Genomic DNA, 19,525 nt, shown 5'->3' with positions numbered 1-19,525 from the left:
AAGAAGGAAACAGTATTGCAAACACCACACAATTCAATGACATGGGAGAGGTAGATGTTAGAAAGGTTTGACAACAGTCGCAAGTTAGCAGATAAACTTGGCACATCATTTCAATGATGAGTTTCTGCACAGGAGTCAAACCTGGCCACGCCTTGAAAAGTCACCATTTGTGACGGCACACGTCGGCAGATATTAATATTATTAAACACAGACCACTGATTAAAAGAAGAAAGTATTTCTACGAGTTAAAAAAATGAACAAACTTTTGGAGGTCTGAAAGGATTTATAGTAGGCGAGACTCCAGTCTGCAAGGGATCATGTGGGGCCTCCTGAAGACAGAACTGCTTCAAGGTGCCCCAGCTTGAGACACCTTCACACGATTTAGGCTGACCTCCAGTCGCAACTGATGCACCATCGTTTTCATGGCGGTAACATTTGAGGCCCCCGACATTTCTGCGCTAGTGGAACGGGAATCTTCGGTGGCAAGCGGCGGTGAAACTGCAACTAGAGTAGAGGATATTCCTTTTGAGGCAGTGTCTGTTTTAAGCAAATAATTTCAATATGTGGCTTTTGTGTAAAACCTGGTATTTTGAGCAAGCAGTAAAATGTAAAGGTTCTTGTATACTACTGTGACCATGGTGGACAGTTTGTGCTCCGCTGCAAGGTCATAGTGGTGAGCAACCACTTTTCACAGTTCCCTCTCTTCATGAAAAGTAGGCAACCCCAGCCAAATGCAGTCAGTGACTCTCTCCGCATGGACCCCTACACCTCCACACCCACTCAGTCCATAAGACCTGACCGAAGCTCAACAAGAAATTAGGCACAGCTGCCCAGTCAGACTGATCTGCTGCTATTTCTGGCTCCATTCTTCAACTCTCTCTACTAACCATGGTGGGAAGTTGTGGGCTTTGTTTTTGGTGGTGGGAGGTGAGTGATGGTCAGACCACCAGATTATCTTTTCAGAATAAGACATAATTGAGCTGAGGGAGGCTTGAGGAGATATAATGTATTTTTGGATTGTAGGGTTGATAAGGGCAATGGGGATATTACCAGGAGACAGAATGTATTGTGGATTGTTAAGGTTAGACAGAGTTGGAAGGGCCTTGCATGGCATGAGTGTGCTTTCTCTCCTTTTATCCTTACACTGCATGGTTTCTGCTATCCCAGTTGCTCTTTTCTTCTTTGTCAAGCGAGGAAAGTCATTCACTTTCTCAATGACAACAGAAATTGTTTTGGGGTATCATCCATTTCCTGATATGCCCTGGCCTTGAATCAGAATCTCATTTATGCTTGCACTTAGGCAGGCGGCTTCAATCTTCGCAGCTCATTTTCTGGCAGTTCCTATATTTAAGAAAGTTTGCTTGGGTCATGTGGCTTCTCAGTTCGCGTCCCAGCACCTTGTCATTTGTTTCCTGAGTCTCCACTCTGCGCCTTCCTTGCTCTCCTTTTGGGAAGCCTTGAAGACCTGACTCTTCTTCGATTCCTGTTGTGTGGTGCCTCCTACTCAAGTGCCAAGAAATCTTACCAGGCATATGAGCAACACAGAAGTAGTTGATATTGAATCAAATAACATAAACAGTAGGGAGGTGAAATGAGTCGAGGAGGGTTGTCTCTTTTTTGGGGGAAGGGTGTGAAGGACCATGGGGTGGTGTGTGAGGGGGAGCTTTGGTGAGACATGTTGAGTCTTACAGGCAGCTGCTTTTGGGGGTTTTTTTTAAACTACATTTGTACCTAGAGAGAAGCAGGGAACAGGTATGATAAGGTATGACAAACCCTGGCATTATGGCTAAAGCCAATGACTTTGGAACTGAGGAACCAGGTTTGATTCCCAGTCTTGGCTCATCATTCTGTGATTCTGGGCAAATCACTTAATTTCCCAGTGCTTAAAAAATGTCTGTAACTGGTGCTCATAGAGCATTTCTGTCAATAATGTGGCAGGTTCAGTGACACGGGGCCCTGAATTGTGGGTACATTTAAGCCCCTAACCTGGGTATGGTGGAGGCATGTTGCTGGCTTACCTTAGGATCACTGACATCCCGGCTACCCCACTGCCCACCATGCACCAATCATGCCCCATGCTGCTACTCAGAGGAGACCTCAGTGGGGAGGAATGGATGCAGAGAAATCTCGTTTTACAATCTATATTGCAAATGGAAATCCTCCCAGGACCTCTTTGAGAGGCCAACAAGAGGCCACGTGGCAATGACATAGCCTTGCTACCCGTGGTGGATGTGAGGAGCCTTTAAAATGAGATCCGTTATAAGACCCTTGATGGCCTTATCCCTCCCCTCCTGACGCACAGGCCAATAAACAGATGGATGAGAAGCCCTCCTTACCTACGGTGGCCCCATGTGGACAGCTACCATCCAGTCTACCAGGAGAGCACCACAGGGATGCTGTTTCCTCTGTGTCGCCCTGCGTGCGGAAAGGCTAGCGTCAAACTAGCGTTATCTAGAAGAGCACACGAGTTGTAGAACCTCTGTTTGCCTTTCACCGATGTTGTTTTTGTCCTTCAGGCGCAGCATGTTGCTTCTGCACACAGGGCCAGAGAGAGCTGCAGGAACTCAAGGAGTGAAGCAGCAATGCTCGGGGGCCAGCAGGGGCACCCGCGTGCTTCCTTCCTAAAGCTCTCTGACAGCGTAGGTTATCAGCCTTGTCCTTGCTCTTGCAGACAGGGTGGGATGGAAAGGGGGTCTCACAGCATGCAGCACGTGCGAGAAGGTGGGATGGGCGTCACCGGAAGTGGTTTGTTACCATCACCATAGGTCTCCATCGCGGCCGAGGTGAAATGCAAATAAAAGCAGATGATCAATAGCGTGGTATTCAGTCAGGTACACTAATATTTTTATAATTTTGTTTGCATATTTTATAGCGCGAACTCGGCCCGAAGGTATTGGAGCCTTTACATGAGCACCGTATTTACATTACACATTCAGGCACAGGGAGATTAAGTGATTTGCCCAGAATCACAGGATGTGGACGCGACCCCGAGGCTCGAACCCTGGTTTCCAGCACCAAAGTCGGCAGTCTAGCCACATCCCATCCCACAAACGGCAAAGACAACGCAGCGATAATGTTACAGCGCAGACTTCCAACTGTCGGTGCAAAAATATACAATAATAAAGGTGAGACTCGTCCCAAATTGAAATTTCGAGCTGTCCCAATGCAAGAGCTTACTGCGATTGCGGTTGGGAATAATAAACACGCACAAGACTATTAGTGTGCGCTGACTAGGAGTAGTCTGTGTCCTTTGCTGTGCCAGGATCTGTGTGTCTCTAACGAGGCACGGCGCGCGTGAGTCTGGGCGCCTCACGCTGTGCCAACCCCCCACTCCAACCACTTCCCATCCTGTTCACGTTTTCTCTTTTGCAAATCAGTCTAGTGGAGTGGAAAAAAAGCATGACAACTCTTGTCACTGTCAGCGTGATGCGCAGCCTCGGCTCAGAAGGGGCTGCTGTGAGCCGAGGCGGTGTTTGTCCGTCAGAAAACGTGAACAGAAAATAACGAGCACTAGTGAAATAAACGGAAATGGAGGGGGGTCGCTAGTGGTCGCGTGACATTCTCCCTGACAGGCCATTTCTCACACGCAGCACCGAACGCGCGCCGTCATAATCATTCTAACTGTACAGCACCAGCGATTGTACTTACAAGACATAGTAATTATCCACTGAAGCTATCAAATGTAAAAACAAAAAAAAAACTTACAGGAGTGTGCGTCATCTCAACTACTCCTCATAACGTATGCTGTAAAATGATTCATCCACTCGCATCCTCACGTGTTCACCGGACAACTAATTCCCACAGGAAGTACCTATTATAAAGAAATTGAGATAACACTCAGAAACTTACATCCAAGCACGTCAAAGGGCGGATTGTTTCCATGTTAAAGCAAACCACAAATTCGACAACGCTTTACAGACAGCCGCTGCTTCCACGGGGTTCCCATTGTCTTTCCTTTTAAAAAACACACTGGAAACAGGAACCGGCAGAAACGCGATATTGGTGGGTCCCCTGAAGAGACTTCCGTCACTGTGCCAGGTGTATTGGTAGCGCAATGGCAGTCTGCCCCGTGAAGCAGTGTGTGTTGTCTCTCAGGTCTGTCCTCCCCTGTGATCCTGTGAGCCGTGCTCCAGACTTGTAGCTCCCCGATCCTTGGTTTCAGGGTGATAACGAGGTTTGCGGATCCGATGTGCAAAGTGCGGCAGGTCAGCCAGAAAGAAGGAAAGGCAAGGAACACACGCACAGCCACCTCTGACTTGCTGTGCGGCAGCTGCTGCCCCGGCCCCTCCCTCCACCGTAAAAAAAACGCACCCTAAAAAGTGGTAAATATTCCAAAAATTACGGAGGGGAAATCCAGTTTCAAAATAGAGAAGAATGCCACTGAATCAGCAGAGCGGGTTTGAGCGCCAGTTTGCTGCGTGTTGGGGAAGTAGTTTACTTGTCCACGAGAGCTGATGTGCAGAATTGCCCGATATGCATTTCCCTCGCTGCAGCTTTTCAGAATTCTAGAGGCAATCGGAGGATAGAGGCGCTATGTCTGCGCTACGGCAGCCGGGAAAGCGCAGAGTTAAACAGCCGTCTGACAATCAGTCTGCGCACTCCGAGAAGACGAGACAGGAATGAATTAGACCGTGGAGGCCAGAAGGGGAGCTGCAGATCATGGAACAGCCTGTACTGCGTGCCAGCCTGCCTCCCAGCTCCAATGTCCCACGTTTACTGTGATTTTCTTGTTATCTGTCCTCATGCCTGCCCTGCATTGACTGTATTCCTCCCTTGGTTCTGCTGCTACTGTCACGCTGCCTAACGAGCAGGGCTGCTGATTTTGGAAGTAGAGAACCGGGATCGCATTACACAGACCAACATCTCGTGAGCCCGGGCAATCACTTATTCTCCCCTTAGCAAAACCTGTACAATAATCTAGCTCTTCTTTTAAAGCGCTCTAATGTCGTTGCGGAAATTTCGCACCAAAAAATCACGCAACCTACCACTCTGGCAAAGCCAATATATCTGGTTTGCCTTTGTCCTGAGTAAAATATTTAAAACGCCTTTTGCTTTGGAAAAAAACGATTGAATGAGTGAGTGTATTTTTGAGATGTAAAATAGTCCATCATGTATTATAATGCAAGAGCTGTATAGGAGATGGAAGGATACATCCCATATCCCCCAGAGCATGAGGTCAGAGAGTAATGGCCCAGTTAGTTACTGGCAATCTTCATTCGTCAGAATTGAAGTCCTCCTTGTTCCACTCCTTACAGTTTGAGGTGACCGCTTCTGCCAGAGAGATTCTTGGCAATTAGGAGCAAAGTTACCTTTTCTTCTTTAAATTTCTTCATTGTTTACGACTCTCCCCAAAAATTTCCTACCAATGCACCACTTCATCTACTTTTCAAGTAGTTTTGTTGGAGGTGCAAAGAATGGGGAAGAGGAGGGTTTTGGACTGGGGCGAGAAGGACTACGAATCGGGGTAATGAAGATAGTGCCATAATTGGCAACACAGCCCACCCACCCAACAACAGAGGATGCATGATGAATACATAAATACACAACACAAATCTTGTTTGGGAAAATATTGCTGCAGGTTAATTCCATACAAAAGTATGCCATATGGTGGGTTATCTTATGGACGATCCAAGAGCGGGCAGCTGTACCAACCTATGCTGCCCTGCCCGCCTGATGAGCCAAGCACTGTGGAAACCCAATCAGTGCTACACCTTATGGGGTGACCCTCTTTCCGGATCACGTGACACATTGGTCCCTTATTACTCACGCCCCTTTCAGGGCAGAGCGTAGCAAGGCAAGCCCCCGGTTGTTCAGGCCCACAACCGCCTGAAGGACTAATCGGGCGTGCATGCGGTTTTCCAGGAACCTGCCCGAGGCTCCTGGGATTTGGCTCTGGCACCCCTATTGTGCTCCTGCAGAGGTACCCTTATGTACCCATCTGCTCCATCTCTTTCCGGGGAACCCCATCCAGACAAACTGCGTCTAGTAAACCGCATGGAGCTATTTATCCTTCTCCGGGATGTACAACTGCCTCACATTATTTGTAGGAATTTGATGGCCTCCCAGGAGGGAGCTCTACTCTTATCATAGCTATATTATGGGACAGCAGCACCCTTGTTAGATGACCGCTTCCACAACCAGCCTATCTACTGAGGCTATCAGGGCAAGGAATACTGTGCTTAACTGAAGCAAACCGAAACCTGCCCACAGAGCAGGCACATACTCTGTTGCAGTTGACCAGAAATTTGCACCGGACCTTTTTGATTGTTAAACCATGGTGACCAGGAATGCTTGTATTGCACACCCCAATACAGTCACAGCACCCTGTTTATAGTGACAACTTCCTCCTTCTGCCAGGCTTGCTTAACTAAAGCTCGATCACATCACCCTTGGAGCTCAATCCAGCTAGAGACCTAGTTCACTCTGTTATCCCTGGAATGATTGCCCTCCACAAATTCAACTCCACATTCAGCCTGCCTACTAGTCACCTTAAAATTCAGGGTGGGACATAATACCCCACCTGACCAGGGAGTGGTGTGTGTATTACCAATGATACTATTAGAATATAAGGTTCCCAGTGTCAATTGGTGGCTATCCCGCCATGGATTATGTGACATTAAGCAAGGGAGGCTTCGCGTACTTGCCATTTATCCCTCCTTTCGTATAGTAATTTTGCCTTTACAGTTTAAGCTGTGGTATTCTCCCCCAGACTTCCCAGGCTGCGTACTGGGTGCATGTGCATGTGCATGTGCCATGTGCCCAGCTGCTGATGTATGAGGGAATCTCCCAGTTGCAACTTGCAATAAAACAACCCCCGGCTGAATGTGCTACGTTGTAAGCGATTAAGTGCCTAACTTATATCTCTTCCCCCTGAAAAGGTACCACAAACCGCACTGGTCATGATAACCTTAAGAAGCACACAATTTTCACCTGGACATGTCTCTAAATGAGAATGGCTCTACACCGCCGTGAGGCCAGAGGCACACATATCTTAAACATATTTACTGGTTTTGCCACTTGGCACCCTTCTGGTTGGTGATACGGAACCTCCTGCCCAGCATAAGCTGACAGTCTTGCGTTGCCGTCACACCACCTGTGTCCCTTGAATCACCCTCCATCCTCCTGTGCAATAGTCATACTACTAAGTGGGCAATCAATTCAACATCCCACCTTTCCTGCCAGACTGTTGCCTGTTCAGTTTAATCTGAGGTGACTGCACCCAGACTTCCCAGGCAGCTTTATTGCTGACAATGTGAGCAGTTGCTGACATTGAGGGAATCTCACGCTTGCAACTTGCAACTACAGCGATTATTTAAATTAATATGATACTGTGTATCTGAATGAACTATGCACAGGTAACTGGCACTCTTCCACGTGCAGTTGCTGTAAAACATTTTGGACTAGTCCATCAAATTCAGCCAGCCACCCCCCTAGGTGGAGTTTTGTACTCCCAAACTTCTGCTATTGTAAACCACAGTCACGCCTCCTGTTCAGTTGAATTTAGTGATTCACGTCACTGACAACCACATGGGACAAATACTGGGCTGTGTATATGCGGCCCAGGATGATCTTAAACAACCGGCTTGGTGTTGATGGGTGTTAACATTGCCTGGCTGAAGTGCAATACCTTTGACAATCACTCCTGACAAGATGTGCCAATGCAGGTAGAAGTAAGAGTTATCTGGCCCGCCTTACTTCCTTTCCCAGTTATCTGTGTATAACGCTTGTTGGAGCATGATGCTTGTGTATTTTTGAAATGCAAGTGTTCCCGTAGGCATGTTGCCGCTGGATCAGAGATATTTCTTACCCCGCTTATTGATATTCATTTTAGCAACCACAGAAGGAAGAAAGGTTGATTGAACACAACGGGGGTTAGATCCTAAGACCATGAGGTCAAACCCCCACCAGACCCAAAAGCTGAATCGGTCCAGGTTTTTCTATGCCATGACCCCTCCTGTGCCCTTAGAAGTCACCTTTAAACCCGTAAGTGGCTAATTGGCTAACACACCAGCGGGACCTGGCAGTCGTATTTAACCTTTACATCCTTACAGCATAGCAACACTCACCGCTGCCAAATGCCTTGGTGCGTGAACGTCCGCTGGTCGCACTAGTAAATACAGTGATTATTTAAATTAATAATACTGTGCATATGAATAAAACCATGCACCGGCAGCTGAAAATTTCACATGTTAGAATGTGACACATTTTGGATTTGTGCGTCGAAATGAGCCAGTCACCACCCTGGGTGAAGTCTTGCCTTCCCTGTTGGAAAGCGTTCCCCCGGGAGGTTGCGGAATACGTTCCTGACCACCCGGAGGCCCACCTCTCCTCGAGTTCGGCCGAGCAAGAGTGGGGAGGCCCTTCCTGGAAGGGTCTCGTACCTAGGATCGCACACGCTGCACTACTCTTTTCAGATAGAGGGACACCACACAGTAGTTCTTTGCAGGATAATAGATTTAATCATAGGTTATTAGGGATCTTTATGATCCGGAAGGCAGGAGCAGAATTTGTGCCACAAGCGGCAGTGGTCTCGTGATGAGGGGTAAGGGGTAGCGGGACAGTCTTTGAATCAGTGTCTCTGCGGAGTACCCGCCGCACAGCTCTCAATCCTCGAGCTGAGGGGGTGTTGCTTCTTTTGGCAATCTCTGCCAGTTCTCTTGGAGGAGCGGGCCGCGAGTCACTCAGCAGGCACCGGAGGTTCATAGTTCGAGGAGCCGCAGCGGCGTCGGCATGGCTCAGATGGATCAGAATTCGGGGAGCCGCGACAGCGTCAGCAGGGCTCAGATGTTTCAGAGTTCGAGGAGCCACGACAGCATCAGCAGGGCTCAGATGGTTCAGGGTTCGGGGAGCCGCGACAGCGTCAGCAGGGCTCGGATGATTCAGCGTTCGAGGAGCCGCGACAGCGTCCGCAGGGCTCGGAGGGTTTCAGCGTTCAAGGAGCCGCGACAGCGTCAGCAGGGCTCAGAGGGTTTCAGCGTTCGAGGAGCCGCGACAGCGTCAGCAGGGCTCAGATGTTTCAGAGTTCGAGGAGCCGCGACAGCGTCAGCAGGCTCTCGTCAGTCCAGGTCTTCTCTGCCTCCCATCCCTTCCGCACCCCTTGTTATACTCCCCCTCCTCTTTGAAGTCCGGAGTCCTCGTGGAGAGGGGTCTGGTGCCTGGGGGCGGTGTGTCGGGGTTCTGGTCCTTTGATCTGTTCAGGGGGGGTCCCGGAGGGACTCCAGACACCCAGCGGGCGAGGCGCCTGCTCACCGGGAGCCTGGTGGTCGATCGAACCTCCTTCAGGGAAGAGACCAGAGGTGTGACCGGATCGGCGCCTCTCGGTCTGGTTTTGGGGGGTTTTGCCCTCCCTCAGCCGGGCATGCGTGTTGGGGATCTGGCCGGCCCTCGGGAGGCTGGCCCACGGGGGCCGGGAGGCTGTAACATCGAGGTTCGGCGTGGTTGCAGGGTAGCTGGCTGGTCGGGAGGACCCACGCCACGAGGCCGGTCTCACACGGGCCCCCCCCAGCTGAAAGGCAGGGAGAACTACCCATCCACTTGGGAGTTCTCCTCGCTGAAGCGGAAGAATCGGGACAGGCCGTCCGCGTTGGCGTGGTCCGTCCCGGGGCGATGTTCCACCATGAAGTCCATCCCCTGGAGGGAGATGGACCAGCGTAGCAGCTTGGGGTTTTCTCCTCGCATTCGCATCAAGCACTGCAGGGGTCGGTGATCCGTTTGTACTCGGAAGTGTGTTCCGAACAGGTAGGGCCGTAGCTTTTTGAGGGCCCAGACGACTGCGAAGGTCTCTCTCTCAATGGTGCTCCACCGCTGTTCTCGGGGCAGCAACCCTCGGCTGATGAAGGCCATGGGCCGATCTATGCCCTTGTCGTCGAACTGGGAGAGGACTGCCCCGATGCCGTGTTCCGAGGCGTCCGTCTGGACCACAAACCCCTGGGTGTAGTCGGGTGCTTTGAGCACCGGAGCCGCACACATGGCGGTTTTTAGGGTGTTGAACGCCTTCTGGCAGGAGGGAGTCCATTGCACTTTCTTGGGGTGTTTTTTGTAGGTTAGTTCTGTGAGGGGGCCTGCGATGCTGCCATAGTTCTTAATAAACCTCCGGTAGTACCCGGTGAGGCCCAGGAAGGCCCGGACTTCCGTTTGGGTCGTGGGGTGTTCCCAGGACATGATGGCGTCGATCTTTGGCTGGAGGGGGGCGACCTGCCCGCTTCCCACCTGGTGCCCCAGATAGGTTACGGAGCCGTGCCCAATTTTACATTTGCTGGCTTTGATGGTGAGGCCGGCCCGGCGCAGAGCCAGCAGGACTTGTCGGAGGTGCTGGAGGTGTTCGGTCCATTGGGAGATAAATACCGCTATATTGTCGAGATACGCTGCGCTGAACCCCTCTAGTCCGGACAGGACCCGGTTCACCAGCCGCTGGAAGGTGGCCGGGGCATTCTTCATTCCAAACGGCATCACCCTAAAGCGGTAGTGCCCATCCGGGGTGGAGAAGGTGGAGCGCTCCTTGGCTTCCTCGGTGAGGGCAATCTGCCAGTACCCACTCGTTAGGTCGTAGGTGCTGAGGTATCGAGCGGCCCGAGGCGGTCAATGAGCTCGTCGGCACGGGGGATAGGATGAGCGTCCGCTCGGGTGACCGCATTGAGTCCTCGGTAGTCCACGCAAAACCTCAGTTCAGGGGCGACACCCGGGGTAGCCGCTTTCGGAACCAGGACTACCGGGCTGGCCCAGGGGCTGTCGGAGGGTTCAATCACCCCGAGGGCCAGCATCTTCGCTACCTCGGTCTGGATGCTGGTTCGGACCCGATCAGGGACCCGGTAGGCCCGGTGTCTCACGGGCGGGCTGTCGCCGGTGTTCTCGTCGTGGACACACCAGTTGGTGACCCCAGGGGTTAGGGAGAAAAGGTCCGCGAACTGCCTTAGGAGCTGGTGGCAGTCGGCGGACTGTTGGGCTGTGAGGGTGGTTGATAGTCTCACCCCTTCCACGGAACCATCGGTCTCTTTCGCCCCCAGGGGGTCTGGAAGGGGCTCGGTGTCTTCTTCGGCCCCATCGTCGGTGGCCAGGAGCAAACTCAATTCTGTCCTTACAAAGTGGGGTTTGAGGCGGTTCACGTGGAGAACCCGGAGGGGGTTCCGCGGGGACTGCACATCGATGAGATAGGTGACTTGGCTCTTCCGCTCGACCACCTTGAAGGGTCCTGTCCATTTATCTTGGAGGGCGCAGGGCTTCACCGGGGCCATGACCCAGACTTGTTTGCCCGGCTGAAACTCGACCAGCGTAGCATTCTGGTCATACCAGCGCTTCATCTCTTCCTGACTAGCCTCGAGGTTCGCTTCTGCGAGTTCTCGGAATTTCCGCGTCTGGTTGCGGAGCACCAAGATGTATCGGAACACATCCGGAGGGGTCCCCCGGGGGGTCGTTTCCCAACCCTCCTTGACCAGGCTCAGGGGTCCCCGGACAGGGTGTCCATATAGCAGTTCGAATGGGCTGAACCCCAGGGATTTTTGGGGAACCTCCCGGTGGGCGAACAGGAGGCAGGGGAGGAGGACGTCCCACCTCCGGCGTAGGGGTTCCGCGAGGCCCATGATCATTCCTTTCAGTGTCTTGTTAAAGCGCTCGTCTAGGCCGTTCCCTTGGGGGTGGTACGGGGTGGTGAACTTGTACGATACTCCGCACTGCTGCCAGAGGGACCTCATGTATCGGGAGATAAAGTTCGTACCCCGATCACTCGCGACTTCGCAGGGGAACCCCACGTGGGAGAAGATCCCCATCAAGGCCCGGCCTACCACGGGGGCCGTCACGGTGCGGAGAGGGATGGCTTCGGGGTAACGGGTGGCATGATCCACCAGGACGAGGATGAACCGGTGGCCCTGGGCTGTCTTGGGGTCCAGTGGTCCCACGATGTCGATCCCTACCCGCTCAAAAGGGGTACTGACGACTGGGAAGGGTTGCAGCGGAGCCTTGCGCTTCCCCCCACTCTTTCCGCTGGCCTGGCACGTGGGGCAGGATTTGCAGTGGGCCTCCACATTTGCTCGCATCTTGGGCCAATAGAAGTGGGTGCCGAGTTGCTGGTAGGTCTTATCTTGGCCTAAGTGTCCGCCAGGGGTACATCGTGGGCCAAGCCCAGGAGGAGACTTCGGAAGCGCAGGGGTACCACTAGTACTCGGGCCGATCCCAACTCGGACGACTTCTGTTCGCTGTACAGGAGGCCGTTTTCCCAGTATACCCAGTGGTTGCCAGTCTGGTCGCCTGCTGCTTGGGCCTCGGCCTGTTGTCGGGGTCCAATGAGGGAAGGGCAGGTGGATTGTTCTTGGCAGAATTCTTCTCGGGAGGGGCCTCCTTCGCAGTGCCACTGGGCCATTTCTGGCAGGTCTTCGAGCTCGGTCAGGGGTTCGGGGTTGGAAGGCACGGACCCCTCGTCGGGAACGGTCGCTTCGTCCGGAAGGGGGTCGTTGGCCTCGGGTGGCGCATCTGGGACCTCGTGGATAGTGGCGGTGCTCCGCGGCATGGCCTCCCCCTCCTCGGAGGAAGGCACTCTGAGAGTCATCGAGCGCGTGGTGGCGCATACCCATTCGGGTAGGCCCATCATCTCGAGATGGGCTCTTCGTTCCACTTGTCCCCACGGGAAATTCTCGAGGTCGTTGCCCAGAAGGCAGTCCACGGGCTGGGAGGTTCGTACCGCCACCTTTAACTTGCCGGTGACTCCCCCCCATTCGAAGGGAACCAGGGCCGTCCGGCAGAGGCTCTCGGAATTGTCTGAGGATATGACGGGACAAAAGGCGCCGGGCAGGATCTGATCTTCGGAGACCAGGTGACAATGAACCGCCGTGACACTCGCCCCCGTGTCCCGGAGGCCCTCGACGCGGTGACCGTTGACCGTCACCTGCTGTCGGTACTTCTTCGTGTTAGCGGGCAGGGGCGCTCCGGGGACCATCTCCCGGTCCCCTAGGGAGTCCAAGGCCATGGCGGCTGGTTCCCATTCTTCGGAGTCTTCCATCTCCTCCCCCAGGGCTACGGAGGCCATTTGTCGAGCCGGCGGAGTCGTTGTGGCGGTTCGCTGGTACATGGGACATTGAGGGTCGCTGGCATAGTGTCCGGTCTGTTGGCAGCGAAAACAGGTGATCCTCACGCGAGGCCCCGGCCTCCCCGGTGGCCCGGTGCTGGCTGGAGGTGGAGCTGGAAAGGGTGGAGGTTGTCCTCTGGGGGGGCTGCGTGGGGATACCCCCGGAAGTTCCCTTGGCCGGCCTTGATTCCCTCCGCCCCTCTGGCGGGAGGGGCCCTGACTGTGGCGGCCGTAGTCTCCCACGGGACCCCGGGAGGCCCGGGTGTTTACCCACGGTCAGCCTCGACAGCCAGTTTTCGAGGGTCTGTGAGTTTGCTGTCCAGGAGGTGCTGGCGTAGTTCTACAAAGCAATTAGCGGCCAAGTGTTCTCAAGCGATCAGGTCGAACAGCTCCTCAAAGGTGGAGACCTTGCTGCCCTTGATCCACCCGTCCAAGGCCCGGCTGTAAAAGTTCACGTTCTCCACCCAGGTGGTACCGGGTATCTTCTTGCAGTCTCTAAACCGTTGCCGGTACATTTCAGGGGTGAGCCCATATCTGGCTACTAGGGCCTCTTTCATGTGACTGTAGAAGTTCATTGCCGTGGAAGGCAGGTCCAGCAGGGTATCTCTTTCCTCGCTCAGGAACTGGCCCCACAGCCCAGCCCCCCAGTCTTTCTGCGGGACTCGGTGGGAGGTCATGGCGACTTCGTAGGCTTTGAACCATTGCTGGATGTCGTCGTTCTTATAGTATTCTTTCACCACATCTTTGGGGATGTGGACCTTTAGTTCCACGTTGGCGGAAGGGGGTCGGGTTTCCGGGGGTCTGACCTCTGCATTCTTAGCCTTGAGCTCGATCTCCTTCAGGCTACGTTCGTGCTCTAGCTGGAGTTTTCTTTCTTCGTGTTCTCTTTGTCGTTTCTTTTCCTCAAGTTCTCCTTGTAGGCGTAACTGTTTTACCGCCAGCTTCTTTTCGGCCAGCTTTATCTCTCCTTCGATTTTCAATTTTGCTAGTGCTAGTTCGTGGTTGCGACCTCTTTCTCGGTCCGCTATTTCCTCTGGGGATAGGCCCCCCTCGGGGGCGCCGTTCCTCCCCGGGCTGCTTCGGGGTTCGATAGGAGGCTCTCCTTCTGTTTGTGTCTGGGGAGTCCCCGCCTCGACCCAGGTTCTTAATGCTTCCTGGAAGTCCTCTTTCGTGCTTAGTCCGGTGGTAGCGATTGCAAGGTCTTTGCAAAATTGTTTCAGTTCTCGGTGCGTATATGATTCCAACTGGTCCTCTCGGAATGTCGTGCTCGGGTTGGTGCCGGCGGCACCTAGGGAAGTTTCTCCTTCCATTTCTTCTGGGTAGTGCGTTAGCCGTCTACTGCACGATCTCTAGGTGTTGGCTCGGATCCCGTCGCTGCCACCAATGTTGGAAAGCGTTCCCCCGGGAGGTTGCGGAATACGTTCCTGACCACCCGGAGGCCCACCTCTCCTCGAGCTCGGCCGAGCAAGAACGGGGAGGCCCTTCCTGGAAGGGTCTCATACCTAGGATCGCACACGCTGCACTACTCTTTTCAGATAGAGGGACACCACACAGTAGTTCTTTGCAGGATAATAGATTTTATCATAGGTTATTAGGGATCTTTATGATCCGGAAGGCAGGAGCAGAATTTGTGCCACAAGCGGCAGTGGTCTCGTGATGAGGGGTAAGGGGTAGCGGGACAGTCTTTGAATCAGTGTCTCTGCGGAGTACCCGCCGCACAGCTCTCAATCCTCGAGCTGAGGGGGTGTTGCTTCTCTCGGCAATCTCTGCCGGTTCTCTTGGAGGAGCAGGCCGCGAGTCACTCAGTAGGCACCGGAGGTTCGTAGTTCGAGGAGCCGCGGCGGCGTCGGCAGGGCTCAGATGGATCAGAATTCGGGGAGCCACGACAGCGTCAGCAGGGCTCAGATGTTTCAGAGTTTGAGGAGCCGCGACAGCGTCAGCAGGGCTCAGATGGTTCAGGGTTCGGGGAGCTGCGACAGCGTCAGCAGGGCTCGGATGATTCAGCGTTCGAGGAGCCGCGACAGCGTCCGCAGGGCTCGGAGGGTTTCAGCGTTCGAGGAGCTGCGACAGCGTCAGCAGGGCTCGGAGGGTTTCAGCGTTCGAGGAGCTGCGACAGCGTCAGCAGGGCTCAGATGATTCAGAGTTCGGGGAGCCGCAACAGCGTCAGCAGGGCTCAGATGTTTCAGAGTTCGAGGAGCCGCGACAACGTCAGCAGGCTCTTGTCAGTCCAGGTCTTCTATGCCTCCCATCCCTTCAGCACCCCTTGTTAAACTCCCCCTCCTCTTTGAAGTCCGGAGTCCTCGTGGAGAGGGGTCTGGTGCCTGGGGGCGGTGTGTCGGGGTTCTGGTCCTTTGATCTGTTCAGGGGGGGTCCCGGAGGGACTCCAGACACCCAGCGGGCGAGGCGCCTGCTCACCGGGAGCCTGGTGGTCGATCGAACCTCCCTCGGGGAAGAGACCAGAGGTGTGACCGGATCGGCGCCTCTCGGTCTGGTTTTGGGGGGGTTTCGCCCTCCCTCAGCCGGGCATGCGTGTTGGGGATCTGGCCGGCCCTCGGGAGGCTGGCCCACGGGGGCCGGGAGGCTGTAACATCGAGGTTCGGCGTGGTTGCAGGGTAGCTGGCTGGTCGGGAGGACCCACGCCACGAGGCCGGTCTCACATTCCCAAACTTCTGCTAGTATACCAGGGAGCAGACAAGACAGTGGTAACAGGAGGGGAACGATATGTATCAATACCTGCCCTTTCTTGAATACTAGGAATGCCAAATGTTCTTTAATACATTGTAGCCTATTTGTGATTTAACTTTAAATTACCGTTTGTCTCCCTCTGTCTGTCTTCCTCTGACTCCCTCCCTCTGTCTGTCTCCCTCTGTCTGTCTCCCTCAGTCTCCCCTGACTCCCCCCCTCTGTCTCCCTCCCTCTCTCTCCCTCTTTCTTCCTCCCTCTCTCTCCATCCCTCTGTCTCCTTCTCCCTCCCTCTGTCTGCCGCTGACTCCCTCCGTCTGTCTGCCTCCCTCTGTCTGTCTCCTTCTGTCTGTCTCTCACAGTCTACCCCTGACTCCCTCCCTCTGTCTCTCTCCCCCTCTCTCCCTCTGTCTCCCTCCCTCTGTCTCAGTCTCCATCCCTCTGTCTCCCTCCCTCTGTCTGCCCCTGACTCCCTCCCTCTGTCTGTCTCCCTCTGTCCGTCTCCCTCAGTCTCCCCCTGACTCCCTCCCTCTGTCTCCCTCCCTCTCTCTCCCTCTTTCTCCCTCTCTCTGTCTCCCTCTCTCTTTCTCCGTCTCCCTCCCTCTGTCTGCCCCTGACTCTCTCCCTCTGTCTGTCTCCCTTTGTCTCCCTCAGTCTCCCCCTGACTCCCTCCCTCTATCTCCCTCCCTCTGCCTCCCTCTGTCTCCCTCCCTCTCTCTGTCTTCCTCTGTCCCTGTCCCTCTCTCTGTCTCCCTCAGTCTCCCTCTCTCTCTGTCTCCCTCCCTCTCTGTCTCCCTCCCTCTGTCACCCTCTGTCTCCCTCCCTCTGGTTCCCTCTGTCTCCCTCCCTCTTCCTCCCTTTCCCTCCCCCCCCCCTCTCTCTCTCTCTCTCTCTCTCTCTCTCTCTCTCTCTCTCTCTCTCTCTCCCTCCCTCTCCCTCTGTCTCACTCCCTGTCTCCCTCCCTCTGTCTCCCTCCCTCCCTCTGTCTCCCTCCCTCCGTCTCCCTCTGTCTCCCTCTCTCTGTCTCCCTCCCTCTCTCTGTCTCCCTCCCTCTCTCTGTCTCCCTCCCTCTGTCTCCCTCCCTCTGTCTTCTTTCCTCTGTCTCCCTCCCTCTGTCTCCCTCTGTCTGTCTCCCCCTGACCCCCTCCCTCTGTCTCCCTCCCTCTGTCTCCCTCCCTCTGTCTCCCCTTGACTCCCTCGCCCTGTCTCCTTCTATCTCCCTCTGTCTCCCTCTGTCACCCTCTGTCTACCTCTGTCTCCCCCTCTGTCTCCCTACCACTCCCTCCATCCCTCTCTCCCTCCCCCTCTGTCTCCCTCATTCCCTCTGTCTTCCTCCCTCCCTCTGTCTTCCTCCTTCTCTCTGTGTCCCTCCCTCTGCCTCCCTCCCTCTGTCTCCCCCTTATTCCCTCCCTCTCTCTCCCGCTGTCTCCTTCCCTTTGTCTCCCTCCCTCTGTCTCCCTCTGTCTCCATCCCTCTTCCTCCCCCTCCCTCCCTCTCTCGCCCTCTCCCTCCCTCTCCCTCCCTCCCTCCCTCCCTCTCTCTTCCCCCTCCCTCTGTCTCCCTCCCTCTGTCTCCCTCTGTCTGTCTCCCTCCCTCTGTCTCCCCCTGACTCCCTCCCTATGTCTCCCTCTGCCTCCCTGTCTCCTTCCCTCTGTCTCCCTCCATCTGACTCCCTCCCTCTGTCATCCTCTGCATCCCTCCCTCTGACTCCCTCTGTCTCCCTCTGTCTCCCTCTGTCTCCCTCCCTCTCCCTCTCTCTTCCTCTCTCTCTCTCTCTGTCTCCCCCTCTCTGTCTCTCTCTGCCTCTCTATCTCTGTCTCTGTCTGTTTCTGCTTCTGTCTGTCTCTGTCCTGGTCCCTGTCTCTATCTGTCTCTGTCTCTGTCTATCCCTGTCCCGGTTCCTGTCCCTGTCTTAGCCTCTATCTGTCTCTGCCTGTCTCCGTCCCGGTCCCTGTCCCTGTCTCTGTCTGTCCCTGTCTCTGTATGTCCCTGTCTCTGTCTCTCTCCCTCTGTCTCCCTCCCTCTGTCTTCCTCCATGTCTCTGTGTCCCTCTCTCTACCTCCCTCCCTCTGTCTCCCCCTTATTCTCTCCCTCTCTCCCCCGCTGTCTCCTTCCATTTGTCTCCCTCCCTCTGTCTCCCTCTGTCTCCATCCCTCTTCCTCCCCCTCCCTCCCTCTCTCTCCCTCTCCCTCCCTCTGTCTCCCTCCCTCACTCTCTCTTCCCCCCCTCTGTCTCCCTCCCTCTGTGTCCCTCCCTCTGTCTCCCTCCCTCTGTGTGTCTCCCTCCCTCTGTCTCCCCCTGACTCCCTCCCTCTGTCTCCCTCTGCCTCCCTCTGTCTCCTTCCCTCTGTCTCCCTCCATCTGTCTACCTCCCTCTGTCTCCTCCTGACTCCCTCCCACTGTCTCTCTCTGTCTACCTCTGTCATCCTCTGTCTCCCTCCCTCTGTCTCCCTCTGTCTCCCTCCCTCCCTCTCCCTCTCTCTCCCCCTCTCTCTCTCTCTGTCTCCCCCTCTCTGTCTCTCTGCCTCTCTATCTTTCTCTGTCTGTCTCTGCTTCTGTCTGTCTCTGTCCTGGTCCCTGTCCCTGTCTCTATCTGTCTCTGTCTGTCCCTGTCCCGGTCCCTGTCTCTGCCTCTATCTGTCTCAGCCTGTCCCTGTCTGTCTCTGTCCCGGTCCCTGTCCCTGTCTCTGTCTGTCCCTGTCTCTGTCTCCCTCCCTCTGTCTCCCTCCCTCTGTCTCCCCCTGACTCCCTCCCTCTGTCTCCTGTCTCCATTTGTCACCCTCTGTCTCCCTTCCTCTGTCTACCTCTGTCTCCCTCCCTCTGTCTCCCTCCCCCTCCCTCCCCCATCTATCCCTCCCCCTCTGTCTCCCTCCCTCCCTCTGTCTTCCTCCCTCCCTCTGTCTTCCTCCCTCTCTCTGTGTCCCTCCCTCTGTCTCCCTCCCTCTGTCTCCCACTTACTCCCTCCCTCTCTCTCACTCTGTCTCCCTCCCTCTGTCTCCCTCCCTCTGTCTCATACCTCCCTCTCTCTTCCCCCCCTCTGTCTCCCTTCCTCTGTGTCCCTCCCTCTGTCTCCCCATCTGTCTCTCTCTGTCTCTCACCCTCCCTCTGTCTCCCCCTGACTCCCTCCCTCTATCTCCCTCTGCCTCCCTCTGTCTCCTTCCCTCTGTCTCCCTCCATCTGTCTCCCTCCCTCTGTCTCCTCCTGACTCCCTCCCTCTGTCTCTCTCTGTGACCCTCTGTCACCCTTTGTCTCCCTCCCTCTGTCTCCCTCTGTCTCCCTCCCTCTCCCTCCCTCTCCCTCTCTCTCCATCTCTCTCCCTCTCTGTCTCCCCCTCTCTGTCTCTGTCTCTCTATCTCTGTCTCTGCTTCTGTCTGTCTCTGTCCTGGTCCCTGTCCCTGTCTCTATCTGTCTCTGTCTGTCCCTGTCCCGGTCCCTGTCTCTGCCTCTATCTGTCTCTGTCTGTCCCTGTCTGTCTCTGTCCTGGTCCCTGTCTCTGTCTGTCCCTTTCTCTGTCTGTCCCTGTCTGTCACTGCCTCTATCTGTTTCTGCCACTGTCTCTGTCTCTCTCCCGGTCGCTATAGCTCTCTACCTCTGTCTGTCTCTGCCTCTGTCTCTGTCAGTTTGTCCCTGTCTCTGCCTCTATCTAGCTCTGTTTGCCCCTGCCTCTATATATCTCTGCCTCTATCTGTCTCTGTCTCTGTCAGTCTGTCCCTGTCTCTGCCTCTATCTAGCTTTGTCTGCCCCTCCCTCTATCTGTCTCTGCCTCTATCTGTCTCTGCCTGTGTCAGTC

The 19,525-nt window shown here is 54.7% G+C and overlaps 1 protein-coding gene and 1 pseudogene across 2 annotated transcripts in view; both read right to left on the bottom strand.

Moving 5' to 3' along the window:
- The window catches only part of VWC2 (von Willebrand factor C domain containing 2), a 556,254-nt gene extending 551,525 nt beyond the window's left edge, over positions 1–4,729 (bottom strand). The window contains exon 1 of one of the 2 annotated variants that reach the window (XM_085606616.1): positions 3,850–4,729. The gene's annotated coding sequence lies outside the window, so the exon portion shown is untranslated. Of the gene's footprint in view, positions 1–2,336; positions 2,424–3,849 lie in introns of those variants that run through there. The other variant, XM_085606617.1, reaches the window with a different exon arrangement.
- LOC146823064 (guanine nucleotide-binding protein G(I)/G(S)/G(O) subunit gamma-5 pseudogene) lies at positions 214–451 on the bottom strand (annotated as a pseudogene).
- Positions 4,730–19,525: the final 14,796 nt, after the last annotated feature.

Source organism: Triturus cristatus, chromosome 5_2 (genome assembly GCF_964204655.1).
Source record: "Triturus cristatus chromosome 5_2, aTriCri1.1, whole genome shotgun sequence".
Taxonomy (NCBI): Eukaryota; Metazoa; Chordata; class Amphibia; order Caudata; family Salamandridae; genus Triturus; species Triturus cristatus.
This window is presented reverse-complemented; position numbering and strand designations above follow the sequence as displayed.